We start from the raw sequence: 9,934 nt of genomic DNA, 5'->3' as shown, positions 1-9,934 counted from the left end.
CTCTTTTAATTAAATCTAAACATGAAAAATAAATAGTAACTTGATTAGCAAGGTTTAAAACTTGGATTTCAGCCATAGGATTACACGCCACACGTCCAGGTCGACACAGTGAGCAATGTTCATAGCGATAATACCAGCACAAAAAAATGTAAACAAATAACTCATATATTTCAGCTTTGCTCCCGAATTTTCAAGCACAACACACCTTTGTATGTTTTTTATGTTTTCATAATCCATTCAACACTCTTTCTCTGCTGAATTAACTAAAGAATCACATTTAGTCGGAGTTAGTAATAAACCGTGTTTACACGAACAAGGACCACAACTCATCCCAAGACTAGTATATTAAAATTTAAAACTCTAATTCGATTTAGAAATTTTAATGGTTAAGTGTTACACAGACCCATATCTAAAAACACCAGTCTGTTGAATCATTAAATGGCAGAGGAAACAAATTGATCAATACACTAATTTTTAAAAGGAGTTTTATGATGCAAGATCACTATGATATTCTTTCTCTCTCAAACTTTTTTTTTTCAATGAGTGAGACATGAGCATTTTAATATCTTAACTGTATTTCATCCCAATAGAATGGATCTCACATTAAAACAAGATTGTCCTGTCATTTCTGGGAGGGGGGGGGGGTAACAAACAGTTGGAAGTGGCGAATGCTGTGGATTTGGCAAATAGCAGATATGTAGCACCTTTGGCATTTTTCTAAAATGTCATGACCTACTTCCTAACTGGAAGTAAGAGCAGGAATGATCTCACCTAAATATAGAGAAATTAAGAATATATTCAGTGATTGTTTAAGAGGAATCTATTATTTTATTATGAACTTGTAAGGTCTGCGTGTGGTTCATATTTCACCATAATTAATTATCTGAAGAAGGCAGAACCCCTCCAAGCGCCATCATATGTAGACATTGTAACTTTTATCGACAACAATAAGTTGAACCCATATTTTCAGTTTTAGTCAAATTTCTCTAAACTGGTTCCCATCAGGGAGATTATAAGAATAATTTAAAATGTTTTTACTAAAAGCGCAAAAATTGACGTAAAATTAATGGTTTTGCTGAATTATTAATATTAAACTTTTAAATATATTAAACAGGATATTGGAAGGAAACGACATGTAGAAAGCGACTACTCCAAGAGCAGTGTTACAACGAAAGTCGTACACATAGTTGGCAACAATACCATAAATTTGAAAAAAAAATTCCATGTTTATCCCCAGCTACATGGTGGAGTCCTACAATTTCAAAAGAGGACGTTCAAGCAATAACCAACGATGCTGAAAAGAAACAAACAATTTTTGATCGATATAGCTTTGGATTTTTGTTAAGTCATTTGATTTCGTACTGAAGTTTTAATATACAATTATATAAAACATAACATAATTGATATCAATTTTAAAGGAACGATTTTGTCAACAAATTAATCAAGAAATTATTGGATGAGGATCATTATGAACCAGACTCAGCGGCTGAAAGGTAATTTGTGCAGAAATGCAAAATGATTACTTTCTGTAACTACCCTTATAATTTGTTTCGTCTTTTAATAAATCAGGTACACTTTTGTAAAGAGAAAAACCTATCATGGAGGACCGTGCACATACGAATCCGTCGAAAAGGTAAGGATTTTGATAATGTCTAAGGAAGATAATGTTATGTATGGAAAGCCGTAGGGTACCCCCACATTATTATTATTTTTTCCTATATAAGTATACCAAAAATAATTATCTCATACAAAAATAAAAATCTTGGTTTTTCTTTACAACATTATTATTTTCCTGCAACAATTATAATCTTGTCTGCCAAACGTGTACACATTATTTTTATTCTGCCCCAACATTATAATAATTATTCTCACTTTACAATTATAATCTTTTCAGTTAGTACGGAGACATTATTTTTATACACCTCCAAATTATAATCTTGTCAGTCGATGTCTACACACATTATTTTTATTTCGCCTCAAAATTATAATAATTATTCTTTCTTAATAATTATAATCTTGTCTGTCCATGTGTACACATTATTTTTATTTCGCCTCAAAATTATAACAATTATATTCCACATCGATCATACAATAATTATAATGTTCAACAATAATAATCTCGACCAGAAAAGATGCAACATTATTATTATTTAGACGCTTGACAAAATCAAACGTTTGTATGATTCTGATGCACAGCACAATTATAATCTTGACATTCACCAATTTCGAGAAAGATTATTATTTGGACGCTTGACAAAGGAAACGTTTGTCTGCCGAAGACAATCACGTGACTCAAGGCCATGTGCTAATATCAACGGTGCGGCAGTGCCAGTGAAAGTCAGGCAGTATGCCGGTAAGTAAAGATGATTTTGTGATATTATTGTACAAGTAAGTGATTTACATTCATTCGATAAAGGAAATGTCTCAGAAATCAGCTGTCAGCATATTGTAATTGAACTACAGCTTCCGAAGAAACTAGTTCGAATTATCTCTGTACCTTTGTATAGGGGATGGAGATTACATGGTGATTTTATGTTCCATATATAGGTAAAGTGGCAATAAATTATATGATATATCTTTACTAACAGATATATCTTTACTATCAGTATATGCTCGTATTTTAAAGTTTTAGCTTGAATTTTCTCTGCAGTAAATCATTTACATTGAGTCTTACTGTCAGTTGAAAATCTGACTATTGATGACTTGTCTTGATTTGCTGATTTTATGTAGTTATCTATGATTGGACCAAAACATTTCTCTTAATATGGCACCAAACACCTATGTTTGTGTGTTTGTTGTTTAACGTCCCTCTCGAGAATTTTTCACTCATATGGACCTATACTCGGCACTCAGAGTCATTGAGCAGTGAGGGATCTTTTTCATGCCAGCACCTACTGCAACACAGGTTTTATACGGTCTCATCCGAAAGACCGGTCTCCACCTCCCGCAGTGGGATTCGAACCCGTGATGTAAGGATCAACTCCTTACTCGATTCTAAAGCAAATGCTTTAACCACTGTGCCAAGCAGGCGACCCTATGTTTGTTAACATGAGCCTATGTTTGTTAACATGAGCAAGAGCTATGTTATTGTTAATTTTTACATTTTACACGGTGTATTCAATTAGCTACCAGTTAACTGCACAAATCACTAAACACAATTAGGCAACACTCGTGTGTTGGATTTGGTTTTAGCTCACCTGAGCCAAATGAACATTTTGTCTGTCTGTAAACTTTTCACATTTTTGACTTCTTTTCAAGAACTACTGGGCCAATTTCAACCAAACTTGCCATAAAGTATCCATGGGTAAAGGGGAATCAAGTTTGTTCAAATGAAAGAAAAAGTGAGCAAGCTCACATACCCCACGCTTCCCCAAAACTCGACAATGCAACACGTAATGAATGGCACAGTGCATTTTAAATACACAGTATAATTCAAAAAAGGGGCATTACTTGCAAAAAATCATCACATCAAAACTTCTTGCATATAAGGACATTCAAATCTTTGTATGTTACAAATTTAACTGGGCTGAAGTTTCTAGATAAATAATGGAATCAAAATTTCTTGGTAATATACAAATCTATACATTATTCTGAAATACCTACAAAGTTTCAGGAAATTCAGTGCCGGAATTATGCCGACAAACTGTTATTTAAATTCCTCAGTGATTTCGATTTGTTAATGAGTGTAAGTCCATGTCCAACACATGACAGTTTACACATTTAAATAATTGATGGAAACAAAATTATGATGTAGTCATATGAATCTGTTTATATACTGTACTTATGAAATTATTTAAGGCAAAGCACACCAATTTGAAGGGGGGGGGGGGGGGGGGGGAGAGAACTATCGAAGATGGTGTGTGTGTGAGTGTGTGTTTGTGTTAAACCATTAATATTTTGATCTCAAAATCAATAGGGGTCTTTTAAGGTCATAAAATATTTCACATAGAATTTCATTATAAAAAGCTGATTCCAGTGGAGTTTCTTATTACCTAGCTGGAAAGTTTCTTCAATAAAAGGCAAAACTCTTAAGGCAAAAATAATGGAATCGGAATTTCCTGGTAATATGCACATCTACACACTGTGTACTAAATATCTGCAAAGTTTGTCCAAATTCTGTGCAGCGGTTTAAGAGGAGTTGTGCTGACAAACTGTTCATCTCTATATTCAAGATATGGCCAAAAACCTAAGGTGAAAAGTGCTGAAATTCCCAGAAAAATAATGGAATCGGAATTTCCTGGTAATATGCACATCTACACATTGTGTCCTAAATATCTGCAAAGTTTGACCAAATTCTGTGCAGCGGTTTAAGAGGAGTTGTGCTGACAAACTGTTCATCTTTATATTGAAGATATGGCCAAAAATCTAAGTTGAAAAGTGCCGAAATTCCAAGAAAATATAAAGGAATCGGAATTTCCTGGTAATATGCACATCTATACATTGTGTGCTAAATATCTGCAAAGTTTGACTAAATTCTATGCAGCGGTTTAATAGGAGTTGTGCTGACAAACTGTTCACCTCTATATTCAAGATATGGCCAAAAACCTAAGTTGAAAAGTGCCGAAATTCCCAGAAAAATAAGGAATCGGAATTTCCTGGTAATATGCACATCTACACACTGTGTACTAAATATCTGCAAAGTTTGACCAAATTCTGTGCAGCGGTTTAAGAGGAGTTGCGCTGACAAACTGTTCATCTCTATATTCAAGATATGGCCAAAAATCTAAGTTGAAAAGTGCTGAAATTCCCAGAAAAATAATGGAATCGGAATTTCCTGGTAATATGCACATCTACACATTGTGTCCTAAATATCTGCAAAGTTTGACCAAATTCTGTGCAGCGGTTTAAGAGGAGTTGTGCTGACAAACTGTTCATCTTTATATTGAAGATATGGCCAAAAATCTAAGTTGAAAAGTGCCGAAATTCCAAGAAAATATAAAGGAATCGGAATTTCCTGGTAATATGCACATCTATACATTGTGTGCTAAATATCTGCAAAGTCTGACCGAATTCTGTGCATTGGTTTATGAGGAGTTGCGCTGACAAACTGTTCATCTCCATATTCAAGATATGGCCAAAAATCTAAGTTGAAAAGTGCCGAAATTCCGAGAAAAAATAAAGGAATCGGAATTTCCTGGTAATATGCACATCTACACATTGTGTCCTAAATATCTGCAAAGTTTGATGAAATTCTGTGCAGCGGTTTATGAGGAGTTGCGCTGACAAAAAAACAGGACTGACGGACTGACTGACTGACTGACTGACTGACACACTGACTGACTGACTGACGGACGGGTCAAAAACATTATACCTCACGCAACTTGTTGCGTGGGGTATAATGAAGGGCCATGCCTTCTTCTAAAGGGAGGTAATTACAAATGAGTGAAAAATTAATGGCATCTTTTAAAAACTTCTCAAGAACCACTGGGCCAGGAAAGATGAAACCTGTGTGGAAAGATCTTCAGGTAGTGTTGATTCAAATTTGTTTAAATCATGACCCCAGGGGTTAGGGCGGGGCAACAATGGATGATCAAATATTTACAAAAGATTATACATAGGAAAAACCTTTTTAAAAAAATTCTTTTCAAAATCAGCAAAGCAATGATTGGTGATATTTATATGGAAGCATCCTTAGGTAGTATAGATTCAGATTTGTTCAAGTCATGACTCCTGGGGGTAGAGTGGGGCCTTAAGGAAAGTACCCACTTACAGGGGAAAAAATCTATGAAAATCTTCTAAAGCCATGATAAATGAAAGAAATATGGAAGCATCCTCAGGTAGTGTAGTTTCAGATATGTCCCAATCATGCCAAAAACACTGCTCAATGACCTTTTGAACAAAAAAAAAATCACTTCTGTTTTTCCAGCCACTGCCATTAAAAGAGTCAATTGACAAATTCTAAATATGAGAAATTCTACTTTTTTGTTCAATTATCAGTCACCATGAGAAAAAGAAATTATGCTGTAGTTTTTGAATTATTTGCACATTTAATTTTAGGAGCAACAGAGTCTTGATTTTTAGAGGCAGGTTTTAAAGAAAGAAATCAGTGTTGTAAAGAAAGAAAAAGATTTTCCACTCAAAGAATTATGGATGACACAGAGGTAAAAAGGACAATAATGGTTAGATAGAATTAAGAAATTATTTATTACATTGGCAGATTTACCGAGGGGGGTGGGGGGGGGGGTAAGAAAATGTAATGGGTACTTGCAAATTTTTACATGGAGATTTTTTTTAATTTATCCTGCAGAAAATATAAATTTTAGGTTGTACATAATCTAGTAGGTGTTATATTTAGATTAACACTTTTTTGATATGTTTAAAACAGACATCTACTTAATAATTAATTATTTACAATTTAGCTCACCTTAGTCTAAGGCTCAAGTGAATTTTTTCTGATCAAAGAGTGTCTGGCATCTGTCTATCATACATAAATGTTGTGTGTCATCCATAAATTTTCAACTTTTCAAATTTTTTGTCCAGAAATCAACCCAATTTATCACAAGGCAGTACTGTATTGGGTGGAGAGGATTTAAATTCATTCAAATGAAGGGCCAAGGGGAGATAATTAAGAAAAAGTTTGGTGAATGTCATTTGAAAATCTTCTTCTCAAGAACCACTGGGTCAGGAAATAAAATATGTGTGGAACAATCCTCAGGTAGTATCGATTCATATTTGTTTAAATCATGACCCCTGCGGTTAGGATGGGGCCACAATGGACAAAGTTTTACACAAGAATACAAAGGAAAGATAACCAAAAATCTTCTAAGGCCATGATTAGGACAAGATAAAATAAATAGTATGTTTCATATTCCAAACCGAGAAAAAATAGTAGGTAGGCAAAACATTTTATTTTATTTTAACATTTTATTAGTTAAAATTCAACTTTGACAATAAACAAAATGAGAAAAACAAAGAGACTAAGTTCATTTCTTTTTCCCAAAAGGGTGGCTTACTAATGGTATTTCTGTTTAATGTGTATAGGATATGCAATTTCCCAAACACCGAAGTGATCAAGATTTGGATTTCTAATAGTGAAAATGGAATTGTTTACTTCCAGAAAGATATCAGCGGATAAATTTTTCAGGGTCGGCTCATATATTTTAGGGTCGGTCAGGGAACGGGAAACACACAATTTATTTATCTAGGCCTTAGTCAAAGAAATAGAAAACATCATCAGTTAGTGTAGATTTAAGTTTGTTCAAATCATGCCTGCTTCTCCTCCCCTTAGGATTAGTTCGGACCCAGTATGAATTTTAACTTTTCAATACTGAATGCCAAAGATCTAGAGCTCAAGTGAGCAATGTGGCCCATGGGATTTTCATTTGACCTTAGTCATTTCTATGCAAAATAGCCTAGTGTATGTTCATTATGATTGTTTTTTTTTTGTTTTTTTTTTTTGCCATACTTTGCCAATAAAAATACGGTATAAAATTGTCAAAAGAAGTTTAAAGATTTTTTAAAAATTTACAGGCAAGTTACAAAGGATATAGTGAGAACAATGGGGAGGGTTTTTTTTTCCATAAAGTGAAATAACTCTTGCAAATGGACAATTTTTTTATTTATGTAAGAAATGCCAGTTCTGTTCACACTAGGAATAACCAGTTTGCTGTCACATTGAAAGCCTTCCACTTGTCATACTTATCATGAAAAAAATCCATCCTACCCAGTCCCCTTGATTATGCATAATAATTATAAACACTCTAATTGTGTTTTGAATGTTATTTTTCAGGGTTCAGGAACCATAAATTTGATGTTGGGAGTCTTAACTTCACCCTGATAGACTTTGAGCACGTCATAAGTTTAAGACCTAAGGACAAAAATCTTGCAATGGGAAGATAACACAGCCTTGATAAAAATCAGAGAAATTTCGATAGAAAAGTGTGCTGGTCTGGACAAAAAAATTGCAATGTGAATAACTTTGAAGAAAGAAGAGTCTTGGTGAATTTCAGAGAATTCTTGATGAAAGAATGCATGTGTTGTTCCTGATTAATTTGTACATGAAATTTGTCCTTTTGACATCATTTGACACATTTGAAGTGATGCATTTTTGATAAATTTCTAGTTGAAATATGTCCATTTGATACTCCATTTAAAATGTCACATCCATGTCTCAGATTACCGCTGATGAACTGGGATCTGCATGTTTTAAAAAAAAAAAATTGAATTTCTGCATTTATATTGATTGAATTTATTAGCTCACCTGAGCCGGAGGCTCAAGTGAGCTTTTCTGATCAAAATTTGTCCGTTGTCTCTCGTTGTCATTGTAAACTTTCATAAATATGAAATAGCGAAAATTTAATGGCACCATTGAAAAATCTTCTTCTCTAGAACCAATGGGCCAGGAAAGATGAAACTCATGTGGAATCATTGTCAGGTAGGGTAGATTCAAGTTTGTTCTAATCATGACCTCCTGGGTGTATGGTGGGGCCACAATGAAAGTTCAAACTATTAGGAAAAAAAGGTCACAGTCAAAAAAATATGTAAGCATCCTTAGTTAGTGTAGATTCAATTTTGTTCAAATCATACTCCCCCCTTTTAGGGGTAGGTCAGGACCACTTGTGCATTTAAGCTTTTCAATACTAAACTGATTTTTGCTTTTTTCCTAGCCACAGTACTCAGGTGAGCGAGGTGGCCCCTGGGCCTCTTGTTAAATATGTATACCAAAGTAATCGAGGCATTTGCTATTTGAATATTTTGCAAATAGTTTCTTTGCCATTTTCCTGAAAGTAATTTGCACATTTATTTAAAGTTATCTGGTAATGATTTGTTATTGACCTACCCATTTGATGACAAGAGGTACATTATTATATTGTAATATTTACTCATTGTCGAAAAATCAAGACCAAAAATTGCCACTCAGGGTGGGGTGGGAGATAGAATGTAATAAAATTATATGAAAATGGATAATAAATTGTGATGATTTTTTTTATGGTGTTGTCTTGGATTTGAATGACAAACATGCACGGGAAGGCATGTTGGAAAAGCTGGATTGACTTTTTGGAGCTCTGTCATATACATGTTATAATCGTTGACCCAAATACTGTTCACAACATTGAAAATACATGTTCAAAATATGGGAGCTCCTATATGGTCTATATAGGAGCTCCTATATTTTGAACATGATTCAGGTCTACATTAATGAAAATAGAGGAGAGATCTTAGAAAATCAAAATTCCCACTTAGCCATAAATGAATAAAAAAACAAGATTTGTTTATGAAACAATGATGCTCCCCAATAGCAGCTTATGGTGAAGGTCAAAGTTTCTCAAATGCAAGTGAAAGTCCAAGGTCAAGGTATGAAAAATGTTGTTACCCAAAGAGGGTCTTGTCTGAAGGAATATGCCTGAAAAATTTGAAAATCCTAGCACTAACTGTTGAAAAGTTATGGTGAAGGTTTTTTTTCAAAAGTAAGTCAATTATCAAGGTCAAAATAATGGTGTCTTGTCACAAGGGAAGGTCTTGTCACAAGAAATACACGTGAAATATGAAAGCCCTAACACCAACAGTGACTGTTCAGAAGTTATGGGCAAGCTAAGGTAAAAATTTGGTAAAATTTTGAAAAACTGGGTCAAACTCCAAGAGATCAAATAATAGTAGTGTTTATTTATTATAGTGACATGTGTTTAACAAAATAGATAATCGCTTTTTACAAACACCTGGCACAATGGACCTATTTGTCACCTTTAAGATATACTATAATATACTTGTATAATGTTTACCCAAAGAAAGGTCTTGTCACAAGGAATACACATGCGAACTACATGTATGAAAGCCATACCTCCAACCAATCAAACATTATCGACAAGGTTAAAGTTTTTTTTAGAACAAACAGACAGACAGACAAGGCATAAACTATATGCCCCTGAATCTTTGATTATGGGTGTAAAAAAATACTAATGCAAAAGGTCTACTATATTATACAGATTTGTTCACA

The 9,934-nt window shown here is 34.0% G+C and overlaps 1 long non-coding RNA gene across 1 annotated transcript; it reads left to right on the top strand.

Annotated features, from left to right (window-relative positions):
* The first annotated feature begins 2,292 nt into the window (after positions 1–2,292).
* Positions 2,293–7,778, top strand: LOC133180498 (uncharacterized). Its single transcript, XR_009720338.1, has 3 exons — positions 2,293–2,353; positions 5,998–6,101; positions 7,730–7,778. It is a non-coding gene; the product is annotated as an uncharacterized LOC133180498 (long non-coding RNA).
* The last annotated feature ends 2,156 nt before the right edge of the window (positions 7,779–9,934 follow it).

The sequence above is a fragment of the Saccostrea echinata genome, unplaced genomic scaffold, assembly GCF_033153115.1.
Source record: "Saccostrea echinata isolate AGI-Se365-2 ecotype Australia unplaced genomic scaffold, CSIRO_AGI_Sech_v1 ptg000006l, whole genome shotgun sequence".
Taxonomy (NCBI): domain Eukaryota; kingdom Metazoa; phylum Mollusca; class Bivalvia; order Ostreida; family Ostreidae; genus Saccostrea; species Saccostrea echinata.
This window is presented reverse-complemented; position numbering and strand designations above follow the sequence as displayed.